This window comes from Delphinus delphis, chromosome 18 (assembly GCF_949987515.2).
Source record: "Delphinus delphis chromosome 18, mDelDel1.2, whole genome shotgun sequence".
Classification (NCBI taxonomy): Eukaryota; Metazoa; Chordata; class Mammalia; order Artiodactyla; family Delphinidae; genus Delphinus; species Delphinus delphis.
The window spans coordinates 53340328-53362833 of record NC_082700.1 but is presented as its reverse complement, the minus strand read 5'-3'; the positions used below and the strand labels follow the sequence as shown (position 1 = coordinate 53362833).

The 22506-nt window shown below is 37.2% G+C and overlaps 1 pseudogene; it reads right to left on the bottom strand.

Moving 5' to 3' along the window:
• Positions 1–953: 953 nt before the first annotated feature.
• LOC132413621 (adenosine 5'-monophosphoramidase HINT1 pseudogene) overlaps positions 954–22506 on the bottom strand; it is a 29156-nt pseudogene continuing 7603 nt past the window's right edge.

The following is a 22506-nucleotide window of genomic DNA, read 5'->3' as shown; positions in this document are numbered from 1 at the left end:
GACTTATATCACTAGGAATTTCAGTAGGCTGAATACCGACCTCCAGAAACATTAGGTCCTAATCCCTGGGATCTTACGGATTTGAGATGGGGATATTATTGTGGATTATTGGGTAGGTCCTAAATGCAATCACAAGTGTCCTTATAAGAGAGAGGCAAGATGATATTTCACAGACAAAAGAAGAAGGTGATGTGAAAGTAGAACAGAGAGAGATGAGAAGATGGTGGCTTTGAAGATTGGAATGAGGTGGCCACAAGCCAAGAAATGACAGCAGCCACCAGAAACTGGAATAGGCAATGAACAGCCCCTTAGCTGGATCCTCCAGAGGGAGCATGGCCCTGCCAATACCTTGATTTCAGTCCAACGGTACTGATCTTAGAATTTTGGACTCCAGAATTGTTAAGATAGTAACTTTCTATGGTTTTAAGTTACTAAGTTTGTGGCAGTTCATTATAGCAGTCACAGGCAACTAGAACACTGTTCTTAATTTTTGCGCTCAAAGCCACATGAATACATACATATTTAAATATTGAATATTATTTACAATCCCACTTATGGCATACAGAAAATATTCAATAATTCTTGTCAATGACATTTCTCTCTATTCTTAAGGAAGATTTAATTTGGGAAATACAGGGTTTATTCATATCTTCTCCTTCTTCCTCACCACCCACATTACCAAGGAGTTATGAGTTTATACTTTAAGGATCTCTCAAATATATAGTCAACTTTTATACAAGTCTTCTCTCATTATAAACCACCACATTAACCCAGAAATTCATACTTTATTTTTTTTTCAGACCATGCAACAATGTCTTTTATTATGTATGGGTTTTTAAAATTATTTCTGCAATCTCTCCATACACAGGCAAAAAAAAAGGTATTGTTTTGCATATTGGAACTTGCAGGCCTGATCACTGCATAGAGAAGGGAAAATTATCCCTACAACATGCTTAACCAGGAGGCCCATTCATCTGCCAACCTCCAATAACATGGAGATGAACATGATAGACAGACTATCCCCCATCTGAACCTTCATTCACCACCATTCAATAACCCTTCTTCAGGCCCAGATCAGCAGCACATTTCTTGCCAATGATCATTAAATATCCAAGAAGACATTCATCGTCAACTTCTGCTGCAGAAATCTGGGATATATGTTTCTTGGGTATCACCAGAAAATGTGTTGGGGCTTGAGGGGAAATGTCATGGAAAGCAAGACACTGGTCATCCTCATAAATGATTTTGGCTGGGATTTCCTTGCAAAGGAATCGTGTCGCCACCAGGCCAGACGGCCTGAGCCTTAGGGATCTCATCTACCTTCAGGGCCTCAAGGTCGGGAGGAGGAGGCTGGGTGGGGGAGGGGCTTACTTTATTATTTATCTAGAGCAACAACCTGCTAACTGGCCTCCGACCTCCAACCTCATCATTCTCATGTCTACCCTCTACCCCCAAGTAGGAGTAAACTTTCTAAAAGTGCGTATCTGATCACCCATTAGTTCTAATTAAAATTCTTTACTGCCTCCTTCAGCTTTCTAGTCAAAATTCAAGTGCTTTCATTTAACTCGCAAGGCCATCTGTGATCAGGACTGTGCCTAACACTCTAGTTTAATATCCTGTTACTCTCCTATCTGAGCTATTCTAATTTTACTTTAATACATGATTTAACTGCCTGTGTTCTGTGCTCACCTCGGATCCTGTAAATGCCTTTAACCTAGCTATTCTCACACTTTATTGTAAAAATGAATTCTCCTAACTGTCTTATCTAGTTTAATAATAGAGTTTCCTTAGGATACGAATCACATGATTATTGGTTCAAGTATGCTCATAAAAAGTGTAGTGCTTGCTTCACAGTTACATCTATTTAATGAAAGTTTTTGTATGAAAAAAACCTGTGTCAAAGCCAAAATTTCCCGAAATGTGCAGACACTACCTAAGTGAAGAAAAAGTTTTCGGTGTAATTAAGAATTAAAGCAGGGCTTCCCTGGTGGCGCAGTGGTTGAGAGTCCACCTGCCGATGCAGGGGACACGGGTTCGTGCCCCGGTTCGGGAAGATCCCACATGCCACGGAGCGTCTGGGCACGTGAGCCATGGCCGCTGAGCCTGCGCGTCCGGAGCCTGTGCTCCGCAACGGGAGAAGCCACAGCAGTGAGAGGCCTGCGTACCGCAGAAAAGAAACAAAAACAAAAACAAACAAAAAAAGAATTAAAGCAAACACTGGCTAAACTCATGACTTTGAATAGAATAAGAGTAAGCATTAAAAGTTATTTTAAAATGAGAGGGCAAGTGTGTTTAGTTACTGTTTTCCATCTCTGTCTTTAAAGGGGAACTGTAACTGCTTATATAAAATGAATGTGTATAAAATTCACCTAGATTTATATAAAATTAATGTAAACTGCTAAGCATGTGTTTGATTTGTACATTCCTTAATAATAACCTGTTTCCCTTCCAAACTGGAGTGGTTAGTTTAGATTCTTTCTGAAAAGATAAAGCACTTAAATTTTTTCCCCTTTTACTTTTCTTTGTTCCCAGCTCATTTCTCCTTTTTTTCCTACTAATATTGTAGATACATTGCCAAGATTGTTATGGCAGCTAATAAAGTTTGAAATATAAGACATTCAAACCAATGTTAATAAATAATTTAAGAATTAAATACCTCTCACGACAGGGTTATCTTTATTTTATTCAAAAATAGTTTGTTTTATGGATGTTTTATTTCCTCACATGAGGAAACACTGGTTGAAAAAACATGATACATTCTAGGAACTAATTTTTTCCAAGTTGTACTTCAGTGCTTTAAAAGAAGAATATACAGGAACAGATGTTTCTGCTATGTCAAGATACTAAAATAGCCGACCCGCTTGGTCCTAATTATTGATAGTTTACCGCAGCACCAGCCTTGGCTTCTACAAAAGCGTTAGCAGAAGTGACAGCAGGAACACACAGGATTTATTCATTAAGAACGAGCTATAGCTTCCTGCATTTTCAGCTCCAGGCATCACGCTGAATAGTGCCCTGTCATTCGGCAAGAACTAGTCTGAGACAGGAAGCACTTTAGCGTGTTTACAGAAATATCTTTTAAAACGGACTTAACTATCAGACAGCCCCCTTGTAAAGCTTTCGCTCTAAGAAACTCGGGTAAAAGATTATCACTCTGCACTCCCAAAAATCAATTTTGGAGACTGACAGTTGTTCCAGACTGATGCTGGATTTCCTTTCTTCATTGAATTGAATTCCCTGTAGACTGTGAATATACTAACATTCACCAGGTGCTTTTTCCTGATTTTTTTTTTAAATCATTAAATACCCCCCTTATTTTGTATCAAGTATTCTGTGTATACAGTGGAGAAGATTGTGACTGATAGTTGTTTAAGAAACCAACAACTGGTGAAAGGCAAGCCTGCCAATTTTTGTACATAAGCTAATAATGATAACATTCATAATAATATTAAGTAACACTTGTCGAGGACATAGTAAATGTCAGGCATCTGCTCATCCCTTTACATGCATTATCCCACTTAATCCTCAACTAAAGCTCTGAAATAGTTTTTATCTCCATGTTACCAGTGTTCCTGCTGAGCCTAAGATATTTTGAGTGTCTTGCCCAAAATGACACAGAAATTCCTGGAGCAGTAATTCGGCAGCAAACTCTCAGAGTCCAAGACCTGAGTTCTCAGTCCCAGTGTTAAAGTGCATTTTGATTTTTAGCATTCCTCCCATTCCAGGAGTAAATAATACATGAATCAATCACTGAACAACAGAGATCATTTCGATGTGAATGATTTCCAAATTTGTCCCTAAATTTTAGCACCTTCCTAAGCCGCTTATCTGTATTTCCCAATGCCTAAAAATGCTCTGACAGCATTCACACCCTTCTATTCTAATACTGCCACCACCTTCATTTACTCTCACGAGCTCCAGACAAAACCTATAATTGATTTTCCTCAAACCTCGAATTTATTTTTTTCCTTTATATGAGCAGCCCCCATCTAGAGAATAGAGGATACGTAGCTGTCAGAAGCGGCTGAATATGGCTTTGGCAGTTACAACGGAAGCAACGTCATGGGGCCTCCAGTTCACCTGCTCTGCTCTCATTCACTTCTGTACTTACTCCCAATTCCCAACACACACATGGGTGCTTTGCTCTGGTGTATCATGCTCTCTTCCTTTCTTCATTGTAAACATATGCTCTTGGGAAACGATCTAAAAACAAATAAACAAGTAAATGAACAAAAACCAGTACAGATACCTATTAACATTTACCTGTAATCATTTCCTTCTGTATTTGAATCGTAAGAAAGGACTAAAGATCTAATGATAGAATTTTATTTATCACAGTGCCAGCTGGTAGAGGTTTCACTGAGCAAAAGGGCCTTTGCTTATCTTATTTTACATTCATAACATATTGATCAGTATTTTTCATTAGCATATTCTCAATAGAAGACTGAAGCAAGAATAGGGAAGAGATCTAGATGTAAGAGTTCTCCAAGAGGTGGTGTACACAGGGATGATGGATTATCAGTTGAACAATAACTGAAAGAGCCCCTGGTGTGTTAAAAATGATGTTCCTTTGAGAATCTCCAAGTGGACGAATGGATTTTAAGTGGTTGGAGAAGCAGCAAATGAAAAAAAAAATTGGATTTCTCATTTATGTTAACCACAAAAACAACAAAAATCATAAATGTACATAATATTTATTTATTAGCCTACTAATCTTAGAAGTTTACTACTGTAATGCCACAGCTCCTTAGTAGTTCTCGAGAAATTCTCCCAAGTAAATAGATTTGTCTGACAGTAAATGTAAGGTTGTCAAATGTATGGTTGTCAACTCACCTGGGGATTCAGTGCTTCTCAATAATCTTTTATTTCCTTTAAGCAGTTTTCTCTCCTACTTCCTCAAAAGTTATTTCAAATGTTAAAATTTTCCCACAAGTCTCCTATTCAAATACCTTCCTCTACTCTATTCAAAGAAAATTGTCTTGGAGAAAACGCGGATGGTCAATATTTGAACTGTTTCAAACTTCCACCCCAACTTTACAAATGTATCTACACTTCTATATATGTTTTCTTTTACAGTCTTAGAGAAGAAGTTATCCTTTTTCTTGTTTAAAACTAAGCTGTTCACCTGTGTAATTCATCTTACACTTTCCCATCTGCTGCGTTATTTGGCTTCATCATTTTTTTCCCATCACTGCTACAACTGCAACCTACTCTTGCTCTCCTTCTCTGAAGTTTTTAAATATAATAAAATCTCCTCATCCTAAAAAAAATCCCCCGATACTTTATGTGTCTTTCGCTTTAACTTTATCGCAAACAAGCCTCTAGAAGGTGTGAGCCATGTTTGGTATCTCCATCTCAACAACCCCCTGTTGGAGGTGACCTCCTATGTCATAATTATTGGTTCCATTGTGTCTCTATTTGTTATGGACTAGATGTGTGTCCCTCCCCCAAATTTATATGTTGAAGCCCTAGCCCCCAATGTGATGGTACTTGGAGATGGGGTCTTTGGGACATAATTATATTTAGATTAGTTCATGAGGATGGGTCGCTCATAATCGGATTGGTGACTTTATAAGAAGAGGAAGGGAAGAGGATCTCCTTTTCTCTCTTTCTCTCTCCCCGCCCCCCACCGTGTGCACTGAGAAAAGGCCGTGTAAGGACACAGTAAGAAGGTGGCCATTTACAAGCCAGGAAGAGAGCTCCTGTCCTCCAGAAAATAAATGTCTGACGTTTAAGTCACCCAGTCGACGGTATTTTGTTATGATAGCCCAAGCTGACTAGGACACTATTTCACTAGATAGAGAATTCCCTGAGGGACGGGGTTCAGACTTTGTTTCCTAGCATCTAACAAGGGTCCTGGCACATAGCAGGTAGCAAACACTCGTCTGCAGAAAGGGTAAATGAATACATGAATAACGGATGAATACAAGGTGCCAAGTAATTTTTGTAGGGTTAAGTGAACAAATAAATTTCATACAGAGAGCATTTAGCTTTGCACTGAGTCATTAAATGGAGCCTTACAGTAAGCCGTGATTTTGTTTTATTTGAATAAATGCAGTATTTCCATCCTACTTCAGGGAGTCTATATGTAACAATCCCCAGAAGGAACTAAATAAACAAGTGAATGACAATGACACCAAGGTCTTGATGTCATAGACATATGCAGTAGAAATAACATTTATAAGAATAATATTTATAGACATCTTATTATGTGCCTGGTACTTTGCTAACACTTTGCTAACACAGATTCATCTGTTTAATAAATATTTATGTAATGGGTACTATGTGCCAGGAACTGGAAAAATAGTGATGAACATACGGAACCTTTCCCCTCGTATTTGAAAGCCCTTTGTGCATTCTCCTCAGGTTTCTATTAGCTTTGTTCTTCTTCTCTTCACTATTTCAATCCTTTAAATGTGAATGGACAGTCTGATTGTCAGGGGAGATAGTCACTGGGCCAGGATATATACTATCTACAGTATCTTCATCTTAAAGACTGAGAACCTTCTGCCTTTCCTGGTTCCAAATAATTAACTAACGTGGTAGACCTAGGCAGAGTCTGGTGGCCCAGGTATGGCCATGGTCCCTGGTCAGGTAGTACTCATTTTCTCTCTATTTCTGTTCTGGCAAGTTAGACTGCTGCCAGTTGATCCACAAATTTACTCAGTTTTATAAGTTGAATTGTGGTTCCCTCCACAAATATATTGAAATTCTAACCCCCAGCCCCTCAGAATATCACCTTATTTAGAAATAGGGTCATTGAAGATATAATTAATTAAGTTAAAATGAGGTTATTCTGGAGTAGGCTGGTCCTCTAATCCAATGTGACTGGTGATATTATAAGAAGATGGCCATGTAAAGACAGACTCACATGGAGTATGTCATGTGATAACAGAAGCCGAGAATGAGGTTATGCAGCCACAAACCAAGGAATGCCAGCAACTGTAGGCCAAAACCAGAAGCTGGGAAGTTGCAAGGGAGGATTCCCCTGCAGGTTTGAGAGGGAGCTAACAACACCTTGATTTCATACTTCTAGCTTCTAAAACTGTAAGGCAATAAATTTCTGTAGTTTTAAACTATCCAGTTTGTGGTACTTTGTTAGGGCAGGCCTAGGAAACCAATACAATCAGCTTTACAGAACATCCTAGATCTGAATTGATTGATGAGACAAATAGGAGATCTGAAGTCAGGGGGAAATTTTTCCAGAACCTGCCCAGCTATAATAAAATCCCACTACATTACCAATCCTTGTGTTTATACTCCCTCCATGGGAACTGCAGGGAAAGAGCTAGGAGAGGAATTACTCGGGGGGAAAAGAGAATATGGTGAGCCCTGTATGAGTCAGTATTCTCCAAAGAAACAAACCAACAGAATGAAAGAAAAAAAAAAAAAATATATATATATATGTATATATATATATATATACACACACATACACACATACATACACACACACACATATAATGTATTTACTATATCATATATGCATGTTACTAACACAATGAGGTTTAATTAAAAAAGTGATTAGTGAAAGGGTGGTAGAATCTTGGGTTATATCACTCACCAGCTTTGAGATCTCAGGTGAGTGAGTTACTCTCCTGCAGCCTCAGTTTCCTAGAGAATATGATAACTCCTGCACTCCCAACTCAAAGTGTTGTTGTGAGAATTAAATAAGATGAGGTATGTAGTGCTACCTTGTGAGTTCTAAGCACGATACAAGTTATGAGCTCATTGAACCTACAAGGTCTCAAAGTCTTCTGCAGCCAGGCATTACTTGGAGGGCTGCTGAAGAAAACAAGACGGTGACAACATGGTCTCTGACCTCTAGGGATTCAGAAATGTAAATGAAGACATAAGTGTGTTGAGTTAGGAGCTACCAATAGTTCAGTGTGTGTAGAACTCAACGTGTACCTGGAAGTGTGGTAAAAAATTAAATTTTAATTATAGTTAGGGTCCAATTTGAGAAGAATCTTACACATCCTGAGTGGGAGTTTGGAGTTTCATACTAAAGGGAGCTATTAAAGGATTTGCAACATGGAAATGACACGATCAGTTTTATGTTTTCAGACACTCCCTTTGGCAGCAGAATAAGATATTACCCTGCAGGAGACTTAAAGCTCAATGGATTAGGGAATGTTAACTCATGCCTCTAACATATTGTTGATTCTGGACATATATCTAATATAAACAAAAATAGTAATAAAACTATTGAGCCAAAGTTTCAAAACCTATGGTAGTAGCTTAATATCCTATCTTCACACTTGTCTTCACATCTGTGCATTTCTTTTGATGCCCTTTACAAGCAACTGTTCTATCTCTAGTCAACAAGTAAAGAAACTACAGCACAAAAAGTTAATGACAAATTATAATGAAGTAATAAAACAGAAGGGATAACCGTATATTTATACTCTACAGGCACTGTGATAAATATATTAAATACAAATTCCTAATTTCAGGGTGAAAATGTCTTTTTAGTACACTCTACCACGGGAGACGTGTTCTGCTTCAGCTCCTTAACAAGGAGTTGATCAAGAGGCCTCTGGGCTTTTCATGCCATTTCACTGGAGACATTGGATGTATCTTAAATGAGAAATAAAATGGCAGATGGAACACAAAATTTGGAAACAAGGTTCAGATACTCTGCACCTGATTTTCAGAAATGTTGTAAAGTATACAAATTTATACTATAAAAAAGAACAGAGCCTGAAAAGCACATGATATATGACAAGATAGGTTGAAAGCTCTTCCTGATGAGATATTATTTTGGTTGGATTAAGGGATAGATGATAGCAATCTTTTAAATTTATGGGAACAATATGTTGTCCTTTGTACACTCCGTTGTTTTCTTCCCAATCCAATGAATGAAACTGAGCCTGCTGTATTAGAAGGAAGAAATGTAGCATCCAGTCAAAGTGTGGATATAGTCATTTTGGCTGTGTAGTGGCTCTAAAGGGCACAATGAAAAATAGCAAGCAGCTATGGAGATTCTGCGTAAGCCCAACTACCTTGAAGGATGTAAAAAAAAGGGGAGTGAAAGCTACCCTTTTTTCTTCATGCAGGCACACTTAATTTACATTTTACAGGGAAGTATTTTGTAAATACAATCTAAATAATGAAGATGAATAATAAAAATTATGATTTTCAATAAATACCACTAAAATAGATTTTTAGGAAATTGATGTATTTAATAAATCAATAAAAATGTATAAAATAGATTCACTTCAAATTAAAAACAGTAAATTATCTTCTTTTATAATCTTAATTTAATTTCAAAGCCTAGAAAAAGAATTTAAATGTAAACATGTAGTTCATGATCAATACATGAGGAATATAAAAACCTGAAGCATAATAAAAAGTGCACAGTAGATTTATATGTTCATTATTGTGATTTATGGACAGTTTATTATCTTCTTTATACTAACCTCAAAAGAAAACAGTGTCTTTAAGAAACATCAACTTTTTATATTAAATCAGAACAATAAACAACTCAGGGAGATAAAGATAACTTCATTAATGACGATAGGAAGCTGGCTCGGATATAAGTAATTTCCTACTCTTTTGTTTTTAGTCTCAACTTCAAAGAGTAATGAGAATCAGCTTTTCCTTCTCCTGTTCCTCTCAAAGCTCTTCGTAAATGTATACGGGAAGTTTAAGGCTTTATGTAATGTTAAGATGACATTTGGGAAAGAAATACATGACTACGTTTTTAAACAGTATTCATTTCCACTATGTCCTATCAACAGTACTAAATAATTACTGGAAAATAAAAGAAAGCCATGACCTGAATCACTGTTCAGCAATTAAAACTAAGAACACAGGTTTGTGATCTTCTGTTGCTGTAATCCATGCTTTAACCATAAAAATTAAGGGTACGAATATCTAGGACTCCATTTATTAACTGTTTAGTATTACATGTGAAATGATGATGGTTTCACAATGTTGAATGTGAAATGATTTGTATGTTTCAGGATATAACCTAGTAACCAAGTGTAACAAAGTTAGCTGATTTTATTATTAACAGAAAAATAATTTTGCTGAAATGTAGTTAATGTAGAATAAAATTGTAAAGATGAGTTCTCTTAGAGGACTAAGCTTACTTTTGTCTTCTTCTTTTCCTTTCTCCTTCTTCATCATCTCCTCTCTTCAATTTCTGAGACCCTTTCCAACTCTAAAGATCTAGGAACCATCCGTGAGTTAAAAAATAGCAAACCCCATCCTTCATCCAGATTCTAGTTCACAGTCCCATTTACTCTCATTATAAACTCTTCCCCGGTTCCTGGAAACCCATGCCTCTTCTGTTCGCATCCTTTGCCCTAGCCTATGACACTTCACACCCAGCATGCTTACACCCCTTTTCCTCTACTTATCAATGTCCATCTCTTCTTCAAGAGTCTTTTTAAACATCACTTCCTTCATTAAGTGCCTCCAGATTCTCCAAAGTAATATGGTTACTTCAGGAAATAAAAAGATCTATGTCTTGATATTTAAGGTATTTAAGATGATGTTAAGGCTAGAGATGTAAGAAGGAACCATGTCAAAAACAATTTGGAGGGATAAGCCAACAAATTTGTACTTTATCATGAAAGTCATGGAGTGCGTGAAGGACTTCAAGTAAGAATATGTTATATATTCTTATTTGTATTTTAGAAAAGTTCCTGTAACTGAAAATAAAGGGTAGATTGGAAGTGAGGAAGATTGGAGCCAGGGGAAACATTTTCTCTTTCAATAATTACATACGTACACAAAATAGACTACAGGTTTTTTAATGGTAGACTGCATCTTATACATAAGTATTTTATTATCAAGTGACACTGTCCAAAATTTATACTTGGAAGGATACTAAACTTCGATGGTCTATGTAAATTTGGTGACATTTTAAAGTGGAAAAGAACCAAAATATTGTGAATTTTTCAACAATTAATTCAATACCTTTCCTTCTTACACACACACACACACACACACACACACACACACTGAAATTGGTAAAGATACATTTTTGTTAATCAAACTTTAAAAGGACAAATAAATGTATTAAGTGAGTATCTAACCATAATCATAATTGTTTATGGCCTTGGAGGCAACAGGTTCTGTTATAAACTTTGAACAGAAAAATTTTGTAACATTTTTTGGTTCCAAGGTTACGGTTGGCAAGTTATTTCCCCCCAATATTCTTCATTAGTACATTTAGGTTCTCAAAGACCGTGGTCTTATTTGTTTACAAGGAACATGGCTCGATGCTTATCGCAAATAAATCTCACCTAAATTTTATAAAACAATTCATGAAAAATTCTAAGGATGAGAAAAAAATAATAAGCAAATGCCTTTTCCTAACCAAATATTAACAAAATAAAGGTCATTTAACAGGCGAAAATTCAGATTCTTTTTAACTACCAAAATTAGCATAAAGAATTCAATAAATGAGAGAAACAGTGAGTGACAAGTATTAAAAGAATAAATTGTCTTTTATCTGAAAATCAGTGGATGATTATACCACACACTTATACATGCACACATAAACCTTACATGGCTGAGTACTTTGTGTGCATATATTGGAATTATTTCATATCTAACAATTGTGGAATCTGAGACAAATATCTAAACAAAACCAATGGCAGTTTTGTATTACATTTTTCTATAAACTTGACCAAGTTTTTGTGAATTGGATGTAGTCTGATAAAATTCATTGGCAGTATCAGTACCGAATGAGATGCACTGGAGCCTAGAGAGATTAAGATCAGACCCAGCAGTTGGTGCATGTCCGCAAAAACGCCCACAAAACTAGAAAAGAGAAAAAGAAAATTGGGCTTTTTTATTTTTTTGAAGTACAGTTGATTTACAATGTTGTGTTAGTTTCTGGTGTACTGCACAGTGATTCAGTTATACATATATATATTATTTTTCATACTCTTTTCCATTATAGTTTATTACAGGATATTGAATATAGTTCCTTGTGCTATACGGTAGGTCCTTGTTGTTTATCTATTTTATATATAGTAGTTTATATCTGCTAATCCCAAACTCCTAATTTATCCCTCCCCTCCTCCCTTTCCCCTTTGGTAACCATAAGCTTGTTTTCTATGTCAGTGAGTCTGTTTCTGTTTCATAAATAAGTTCATTTGTGCCATATTTTAGGTTCCACATATAAGTGGTATCATATGGTATTTGTCATTCTCTTTCTGACTTACTTCACTTAGTATCATGATCTCTAGGTCCATCCACGTTGCTGCAAATGGCATTATTTCATTCTTTTTATGGCTGAATAATATTCCATTGTATATTTGTACCGCATCTTCTTTATCCATTCATCGGTTGATGAACACTTAGGTTGCTTCCATGTCTCGGCTATTGTAAATAGTGCTGTTATGAACATTGGGAGGGTGCACGTATCTTTTCGAATTATAGATTCCTCTGGATATATGCCAAGGAGTGGGATTGCAGAATCATACGGCAACTCTATTTTTTAGTTTTTTAAGGAAACTCCATAATGTTTTTCATAGTGGCTGCACCAATTTACATTCCCAGTGTAGGCAGTCTCCCTTTTCTCCACACCCTCTCCAGCATTTATTATTTTTTTTTATTATTATTATTTTTTTGGCGGTACGCGGGCCTCTCACTGTTGTGGCCTCTCTCGTTTTGGAGCACAGACTCCAGACACGCAGGCTCAGTGGCCATGGCTCACAGGCCCAGCCGCTCTGCGGCATGTGGGATCTTCCCAGACCGGGGCATGAACCCGTGTCCCCTGCATCGGCAGGCGGACTCTCAACCACTGCGCCACCAGGGAAGCCCCCAGCATTTATTATTTGTAGACTTTTTAATGATGGCCGTTCTGACCGGTGTGAGGTGGTACCTCATTGTGGTTTTGATTTGCATTTCTCTAATGATTAGTGATGTTGAGCATCTTTTCATGGGTCTGTTGGACATCTGTATGTCTTCTTTTGAGAAATGTCTATGTAGGTCTTCTGCCTCCCACGAATTGGGCTTTTTTAATCAGGCACATTCAGGTTTAAATTCCACTTTGACCGCGTAGCAGTGGCTGACCTTGAGCAAGTGTCTCAGCCTTTTATGAATTCTGTTTTCCTATTTGTAAATGAAGATAATAATATTAACCTCAAAAACTTGCTGTAGAGATAGTATGAGGGAACATATGTATTACACCTAGTGCAGAGTCTAAAGGCAGTGTAGGTGCAGTAAAATGTAGCTGTCATGTAGTTGCAAACAGAACTGTCAAAAAGAAGAGATAAGAATGCCATTCACAGCACAAAACAGTTAAAATGTGATTATTTCCAGAGGGAAGGATATTAATGAAATAAGGAAGATTTAGAAAGATTAACTAACAAGAGTGTCCTCTGTAGGTTGAATTTTAATATGCAAAATTGATGGAAAAGGGAATTTCAGACACAGAGAACATAGGAAAAAGTGTCAGACTATTTGGATGTTTTAATATGAGTAAACGGTACTGTTCGACTGGAGTGAATTTGGGTGTAGTCATGAAGTCTTGAAAACCATGCCAGGATATAATTCAATTCTTGAAGAGCAACTGACATGTTTTGAACAAGTAAATATCATTACATAACTTTTTTCCCTTTACCAAGATTATTTCTCCCCATTTTGATTTTTAAAGCCAACGATCCTATTCAGAATACCTAACAAGTCATTTTTCTCCTCAAATATGTAAATTAAGAAAGTATATATATATATATATATCAACATTTATTACAAATTCTGTAATATATTTTTAAATGTTTGGGAAAATTATTTTTATACCCTTAGCAATGCTATTTTAACCATTTTTGTCTCAAATATTCTGATAAGGAGAGCTAGCAGTCATGGATAAAACATTTCTTAGAATGCTTTATAAAGAAAAGTATTTCCTAATTTGAGGATGTGATTTTATCAGAGCCCCCTGCCCCCAAATTTGTGTGAACCCATGATGAACCATTCTTCCTCTCTCCTCCTTGGAAAGGCCTTGTAGTTTCTTTTGGAGCAGACAAAATTTCCCCGCTACTGCGTAAGAAACACTGGCTGATTCCCCCATCCAGTAAACATTCAACGGAAAGAAAACAGCTGGTGTATGAAAGAGAAGCTTACTCACACGTTTCAAGATAACTTCAGATTAGATTCATCCTTAGATTATTCCAACCCACAATGTTTCTGGCTTGAATAAAAAACATATTGAGTATTTCAGGAAGGAGGGTTTGTTTCTGAATGCCAGGCTCTGTGTTCAGCCTAGCAGAAAGGCCTCTTATCTCTTTGGGCTCCCACAGGCTTGTGGAATAAAAGTGAGTTGTGCATCGTTGGTTTGCCCTGGGCTCCAAAACCATATCCAGCTGCCTGTGTCATGCTCTTCATTCAACAGATGGAAAATATTGCCTTGCAGTTCAGTGCCAGGAAGGGAAGCTCATTGCGAGAGGTGAATCGGGGCCCACAGAGGCGTCCAGGCCTTGTGCATTCCAGTTAGGGGTTAACGGTCAAGGAAAGTCGGAGTTCACTGAGGCAAGACAGAGAGAAATGGCCAAGCTGCTTTCGTGATTGATGATCGGTGGAATGAAAAGGAAGAAGAGAGAGTAAGCACAAAAAGACGTTTTAGTGCGGAACACAAACACTGGTAATGACTGTTACGACTACCTCAGATGATGATTTATAGTGTGGTTCCGAGGCAAATCCATTCACCTCAGGTTGCTAATAATATGCAAACCACGGGAAAACGCTCAGAAATAACAGAGCTCATCACAACCACTAAAGCTCTTTTAAAATTTTGCTGCTGCTTTTAGTCTTTTATGTTCTCTCACAATATCTAAAGTCATCCATCCAGATACAGTGGCACAGCACCTGAGTGGAACTGCAGTTAATCACAATTCCCAGCATCATCGGCCTACCTCTCACTAACTTCAAAGTTTACTGGGCTTGTATCTTTCTTAAGCTGCACTTTAATGGGGATGCTTTTGTATTTTCTGACTTTACGTTCCTCCCTGAGTATCGTAGGCCATACTGGCCCTCCTCAAAACCATAATGACAAGTGCAGGCCTGAAGAGACCGTTTGTTTGATATCTTACAAATCCAGGTGACGATGCTCAATAAGCATACTCCACTCCACTGAGGAGAAAACTACAGGCTTCACACAGGGAGAGGAAACCGTAATGTACTCAGTTCATGAAGACATGTTTCTGTTCCTCAGTGGTCTTCACAGCACAACATGCAGAGACCAGTTTTAGGGCAAAGTACAGGACAGGTAGCATCAAGTCCAGGTGGCTGCCCCAAATTCCTGAGCACCCTAATAACTTCCAGTAAGACATGTATGTTTTCTTTTGCTAGAATCTCTTTATCCACATTGAATGCCTTTTGTAACGAGGTAGAAAGTAGACAAATGATAAATAGATAATAGATGATAGAATATCTTCCCCTCACAATACTGTAAGTTGCCACTCGATGTGCTTACTGTGTATCAGATACTTTACATTTATATTTACCTCTCTTGATCCCTATTTAACTCTACAAAGTAGGCTCCTTTCCTGGCTACAGGTTTTTTGATATGGAAATGAAGTCACAGTTTCAAAGTCACACAGTCACTACCTGGCAGAGCCGGGTGGACCCATTCAAGCAGAGGCCAAAAGCCCATGTTTTTTGGGGTTTTTTCCACATCTCTATTAGAGTATAATTGCTTTACAATGGTGTGTTAGCCTCTGCTCCACAACAAAGTGAATCAGCCACACATACACACACGTTCCCATCTCTTCCCCCTTGCGTCTCCCTCCCTCCCTCCCTCCCTATCCCACCCTTCCAGGCGGTCACAAAGCACCGAGCTGATCTCCCTGTGCTATGCGGCTGCTTCCCACTAGCTATCTACCTTACGTTTGGTAGTGTGTATACGTCCATGCCACTCTCTCACTTTGTCCCAGCTTACCCTTCCCCCTCCCCATATCCTCAAGTCCATTCTCTAGTAGGTCTGTGTCTTTATTCCTGTCTTACTGCTAGATTCTTCATGACATTTTTTTTTCTTAAATTCCATATATATGTGTTAGCATACGGTATTTGTCTTTCTCTTTCTGACTTACTTCACTCTGTATGACAGACTCTAGGTCTATCCACCTCATTACAAATAGCTCAATTTCGTTTCTTTTTATGGCTGAGTAATATTCCATTGCTCTTAACTGCTCTGCCGGGCAGCTTTCGTTGGATGAAAAGACTCAAAGAATAAATCTAAATTCAAGAACCTTACTCCCTTCTGACTTGAAGAATTTGTACTGTTGCCTACCTGCCGTGCTCAGGAGCTCAACAGACTTACATCAAGGAGCTGTGGTACTGAGACTGAGACAGAAGAGAATGGGACCTTGAAGTTAAAGTGCTTCAGCCACGCTCTCAGGGCTTAAGTCACCCTATTCTGGGTTTACATGCCCCATGTAGTAACTACTCTCTTTAATCTTTCCCCTTTCCCTTAATGGTCTTCTACTTTCTTCGTGGTTTATTTTTGCTCACTTACAATAGTCCAGCTCATCGTAGTCAGTGTAAATAATTTAATCTTTAACAATAAGATATTTCAATCAAGCTCTGAAAAGTTCATGTAGACCCATAGGAGAATATTCATAGGACTGATCCAGTGTCGTAGCCAGTAATTATTTTATTTTAAATGTGAACACAATTTAAAGTGTATTCATCTAGAATTCTTTTTAAAGATCTGGATTTGTCATTGGTACACTAACCAATTAGTATATTCCACCGCTGTGGGTAAAAACGTGAACTTAAGTACTGACAACTTTTTCACAGCAACCACTAGTGACAAAAATCAATGAATGCTGCCAAAGTTATGGTTGCAAGGAAGAGTCTCCATTATGTTTCTTCATAATGGATGATTTTGCATCAGAACTGGCATGGATAGAAGGAAAACAGGAATTACCAACATGGAAGCAGGTCTCACAGAAACCCAAACCTGTAGAACCATAACACATGAGAAGAACAAAGTAGAGGATTAAATCAGGATTTAAGGTGTCTTCACTTCACTGAGAAGTTTTCCTGCTGCCCAAACTAGGGGTTTGCTGACGTCGACTGTTCTAAAGGCAGGTTCTCTCCGCCTTGATCTTGTTTCTGCTTCTGTACCTGAATGTCTCACTACAGCTCAAGTGCAAATTCCTTTCCTTTTTCGGTATATCTATCTAACTCCAGGTTATTTTCATATTTTGTAAGTAGACAATATCGTTGGCTTTATGTTATAGGTAAAAAACGTAAGTATTATAAACTCATATCTTCCTGAAATAAACTAGATCTTGCTTTTCTGACAAGCAACAGGAGAGAACTGGCTTTCTTAAATGCATTTAGGATACAATTCACCTGGAAATAGGCAACTTCAGGGCAGGTTAGCACAAAGTTTTGACCACATCTTGGCCCTTGCTTGGCGTCACTGTAATCCTTAGTTTTTCTCAACTGTTTAAAGCATGTGTTCTTTCACTGCAACCCATTAAACAGAAAAAAGAGAAAAGGTAACTACAGAGTTAGGTATTCAAACCTCAGTGAGCAATATTTCAGAATATTACATAGGAACAGCAATAATCAATATGCCTTCTTTTTGGTAGATTTTATTTTCTTGGCTTAATTTTGAAAAATAGAATTCCATGTTTGGAGAGCTGATTTACGAAGGGCAACAAATTCCAAATCTCTTTTACTCGTTCACAGGAAAATTCCTTGTTAGAAAATACTATATCGAGTCATGTGTTGGATAAAAATGATTTCCTACTTTGTCTGAGAAATATTTAACCTGAAAACCATTACTGTATTTTTATATCAGTTTTAATATTAACTTTCAAACTTAGAAAAAGTACTCCATCTGCTTAGATGTCTGGAAGCCAGAGGTGGGTGAAGCAAGAGAGAAATTCCATGGCATGAATACAGCCAAATATTCCATTTATTAACATTATTCCTTATACCTATTTTGGGTGCTGATGGCATCTAGATATCTGATATCAAACTCTATTTATAACCCCTTTAGAGAATACGATTGTTAGATTGAAATGGGACAATAATTCAGTTGGTCAAAATTTGTTACCTAGATCCTATATGTATAATACTGGATTTGATGATTTTTCCAAAGAAAAGAAATCAGGTTTTATAGTCTAATGGAGGAAAAGACTCAAGAAGCATTAAGGAAATAAACCATAATATGAACCATGGGGCATATTAGAGTTAAGCATCAATATGTAAACATCAATACGTATTATTTATAAAAAATGATCGTATGTTTTTAGGGTGGGGCTTACCATGAGCCTGAGGTTCTCTCACAAGCAATCCTTTCCTGATTTCCTCTCAAAGGGATTCACTACCCGCTCACTCAGACACACACACACACACGCACACATCTCTTTGTGCATAACTACCATTTTCCTCTCCCTGCTCACTTATGTTTTGAATTGCTTCACTTAGAAAGAGAACTTTCCCAATACACTGGATAAGTTTAAAATAGAAATCATTTGCAGGAGGAAATTAATAAATAAATTCACAGTCCTGGTAGTGGTGAAGATGAAGTCAAAAGATTTTTGGAAAAATTATTTTTCATCTTAAAGAAATGTCAGTTGATTCTTTTACAGTCTGTTATAAATTACAGCAGGACTTTTCCTACAATTTTGGTAGACTGGATGGGATCCTGAATGAGAGGAGGAAAGTGAAACTGAGCTGTAACCTGTGAGCGTATCCTTCTGTAGAATTAGGCGGATTTTCAGGAGAAAATAAGCAAAAGAACAAACCTAAATGTTTTTGTCATTGTTTGTTTTGCTCTTATAACTTCTCATACTTACACCTTTGCCCTACATAATGCTTTCTCTGTATTGTCTCTGTTATCCCCTTGGGGATACACACACACACACACACACACACACACACACACACACACACACACACACAATATATATGTGTACACTATATGTTTATACATATAATACATGCATATATATGTATGTATATAATTAGGCTAAAAATAAAAATCAGTTTGAAAATCTAAAAACAGATGTCACATCTATGTTTCCAGGAGGTTGTTAAATAGCAGAGTGAAGCACAATGTATTATTAGCATGTGTTTTTACATTGACCATATCCCTTTACTTGCCTGCTACTAATCCTTTCCTATTTCTTTTTTTAAGACTGAAAACCCTGTGTGTGGTATTTGCATGTGTGCATAAATAGAAATCTTAAAGAAGTTTCACATTAGGATCCAATGCATGAATAATTATTGAAATCATAGCTAATAACTAAAACTTAGCATCGACAATAAAGTATCCTGAGAATTAGAATTAGAACTAATTACTATCAGTTAGAAAATAATGGGAACCAAGACTATTACTTACTTTCCTCTATCTCTTGATCTAAATAAATCAATAGAGAAATAGCCTCAAAGAAAACTACATAATTAGAGGGAGATTAAAGGATAAAATTCTACACTAGCAAACCAACAGCAATACCCACTGCAGCGTTTTGATGTGATGCTAAGGGCTGAGTGGTTTGTTCAAATCCTGTATCCCTAGGTCCCCATCTTCTTTCTGCAAATCTCTTTGTCTAGAACAACATGAATAAGTTCTGGAATTGAAAGTCTGATATTGACAGTAGACTCAAAACATCTCACCTCTGCTAAAGTGAATATGAAAGATTTTGGCACTGTTTCTCTAAGACTTTTCATACTATGTGTTAAAACTAGAGTAAACTGGGATTACTGTAAATAGATATAAAATCTATGTGACAAAGGCATTGCCTTCTGGGGGAAAAAAAAGCTGACAATAGCCAATATAAAATGAAGGTATTAGAGGCAGAGGTGGCTCTTACCACTTCTGATGAAAAAGAAGTCACATGTAGAAGATCCTGGAAACAGTAATTAATCCGTAAGAGTACAAACAGACAACCATTGTTTAATTTAGAAAATGAATGACTTGAGTTTTCAGTCATAGTCTTACCAGCACAAACATAATCAGCATTACCTCGGATATCAAAGAACAGTAACAACGATCTTGATAGCAAATTTCGCAGGATTCAGGAAAATTAATAAAAATTCTTTTAAAATACTTTTCAGATGGTCTAAGGGTCACTGTTAAAGAAAACACTGTTGTTGTAATGGCATGTTGTTTAGATCAGTGGATACTAAGTGTGATCTCTGGACCAGCAGCACCTGCATTTTGGGGGCATCTGTTAGAAATGCCAGTTCTTGGACCCCACTACTGAATAAAAAGTTCTGTGGGATCTAAAAGAAAACAAAACAAATGAACAAACAAATAGAAGCAGACTCATAGATACAGAGAACAAACAGGTGGTTGCCAGAAGGGAGGGGGATGGAGGAATGAAAAGGAGAAAAAATGAAGGTAACTAAGTGAGGTAATGAATACTAATTAGCTTGATTGTGGTGACCATTTCACAGTGTAAATCGATGTGAAACGGTCATGTTCTACACCTTACATATATACAGGTTTTGTCAATTATACCTTAAAGCTGAAAAAAAAATTTTTTATCATTATTATTTATTTATTTATTTTTGCGGTGTTGGGTCTTCGCTTCTGTGTGAGGGCTTTCTCTAGTTGTGGCAAGTGGGGGCTACTCTTCATCGCGGTGCGCGGGCCTCTCACTATCGCGGCCTCTCTTGTTGCAGAGCACAGGCTCCGGATGCGCAGGCTCAGTAGTTGTGGCTCATGGGCCTAGTTTCTCCGCGGCATGTGGGATCCTCCCAGACCAGGGCTCGAACCCGTGTCCCCTGCATTAGCAGGCAGATTCTCAACCACTGCGCCACCAGGGAAGCCCTGACAAAATTTTTAAATTAAAAAAAAAAATTAATTCTGGGCTGGGACCCAGTAATCTGTGTTGTAACAATCCCTCCGGGTGATTCTGACTTACAGTAACTTAAACCATTGGTTTACATAAAGCCACCAAGAAAACTAAATTATTCTTTTCAAATTGTAAAAGAACACCAAAAGAGCGAGAGGCATATAACAACACAATCTAATTTTGTGAGCATACTATCACAAGAGTTCAAGTAAGAATAAAGAGATACTGTGTTAAATCATAATACTGCCTTAATTTCAGAGCATTTAACAAAATGTATAAAGCACTTCTCCACACAATACCATACATTATTGTCCTTATAACACCCATGGATTATTTGTCAAACATATCCTTGTATCAGGTCAACTTTCTAGAGATAGTGAACTGTAAAAAAGTGCTGAATATCAGCAAAATAATTTACGCAGATTAGTGATAATATGACACTCTATCCAAGAAAAAAAATACTTGGCAAAATATGAAAGAATCCTAAAAAGGTAATGCTGCATTTCAGAGAAGGACATGTCTGGGTATAACTGCTGCTTTTTTTTACTCTTTTCTTTTTTGTTTTTCTAGTCTTCATATTGGGTGACCTGCAATTACACTCAGGGGTATTGTCCAGAGTACAGTTTTTCAACAACGGGAAAAAATTTTTGTAACCATATTACTAATCCTTGTGACCTGCATCCTTCATAAGGAGAATTCTGAATGAAGCTTTAATGCTTATGAATAGTTTTAGCTCCATGGCCTATTTGTTATCCCTAGGAGGTGGGTATTTAATCTGTCAAACATTTGTAAAACACCAAAAGCTGTATGGCCTTTGACCTGGGTCACTAAAATCATACCCCATTCTAGTGACTTTCTGATTTCACCCAGCAGGTCCCATACATTTGTACCGTGCCTTATGAAGCGTTCAGGCAGAGTATGATCTTTGACTTCTGGCCACCTGTGTCCCATACATTTTGTGTGAAAGAAATAAGTGACAGGCTTGGAGATTAAGTCTAGCTCTCCCTTTTTATTCAGGTGTATTGCCAGCTGAGTTGAATGACCCATGGGTACTTTAATTTATAATGTTTTTTCTTACTGTTATAACTTGTAGCAATGCATGTGTTACCAACAAATTATCTTAACATTCTGTGTCACAAATACGTTCTATTCTTTGGTAAGTAGGTATGTCAATCCAGTAAAAAAAAAACTAACACAGTGCATGCACACATACATATAGATCCTTAATTACCGCATGTGTTTTCCATATTAATGTCATTATCATTGTTTTTAAACCAAGGAGCTTTGACATTTTGGAATGCTTTTCATGGGTTTACAAGAAGGTTTTCTATATTACTATTCCAGAACCTATCCTGGGGATAACATTTGGAGATTCTATCATGAGCAAGTTTCATTTTATCAGTTTTGAAAAGTTCTATGAAAATCTACAACAAAAGGACCTCACTTTTTAATAAAGCATAAAATCTAACTCTTCAGTTGCCTGTCACTTTAATTCACTCATTCTAGGGATGTTTATTGATCTCTAGAATGTACCAAGAACTATTCCAGGCGCTGTGGAAAATATGTAGAAGGGTTTCTTCCCTTTAAGAGTCTGATAAAGGAGCTAAGACAGATGCACAAATAACTATAGCATAGGGTCAGATTGCCCGCGTTCCAAACCAGAGGTGTAAGTGATGGTTTATGAGGACTTGGCTAAGAAAGATGGAAAGAGGCTTCATGGAAG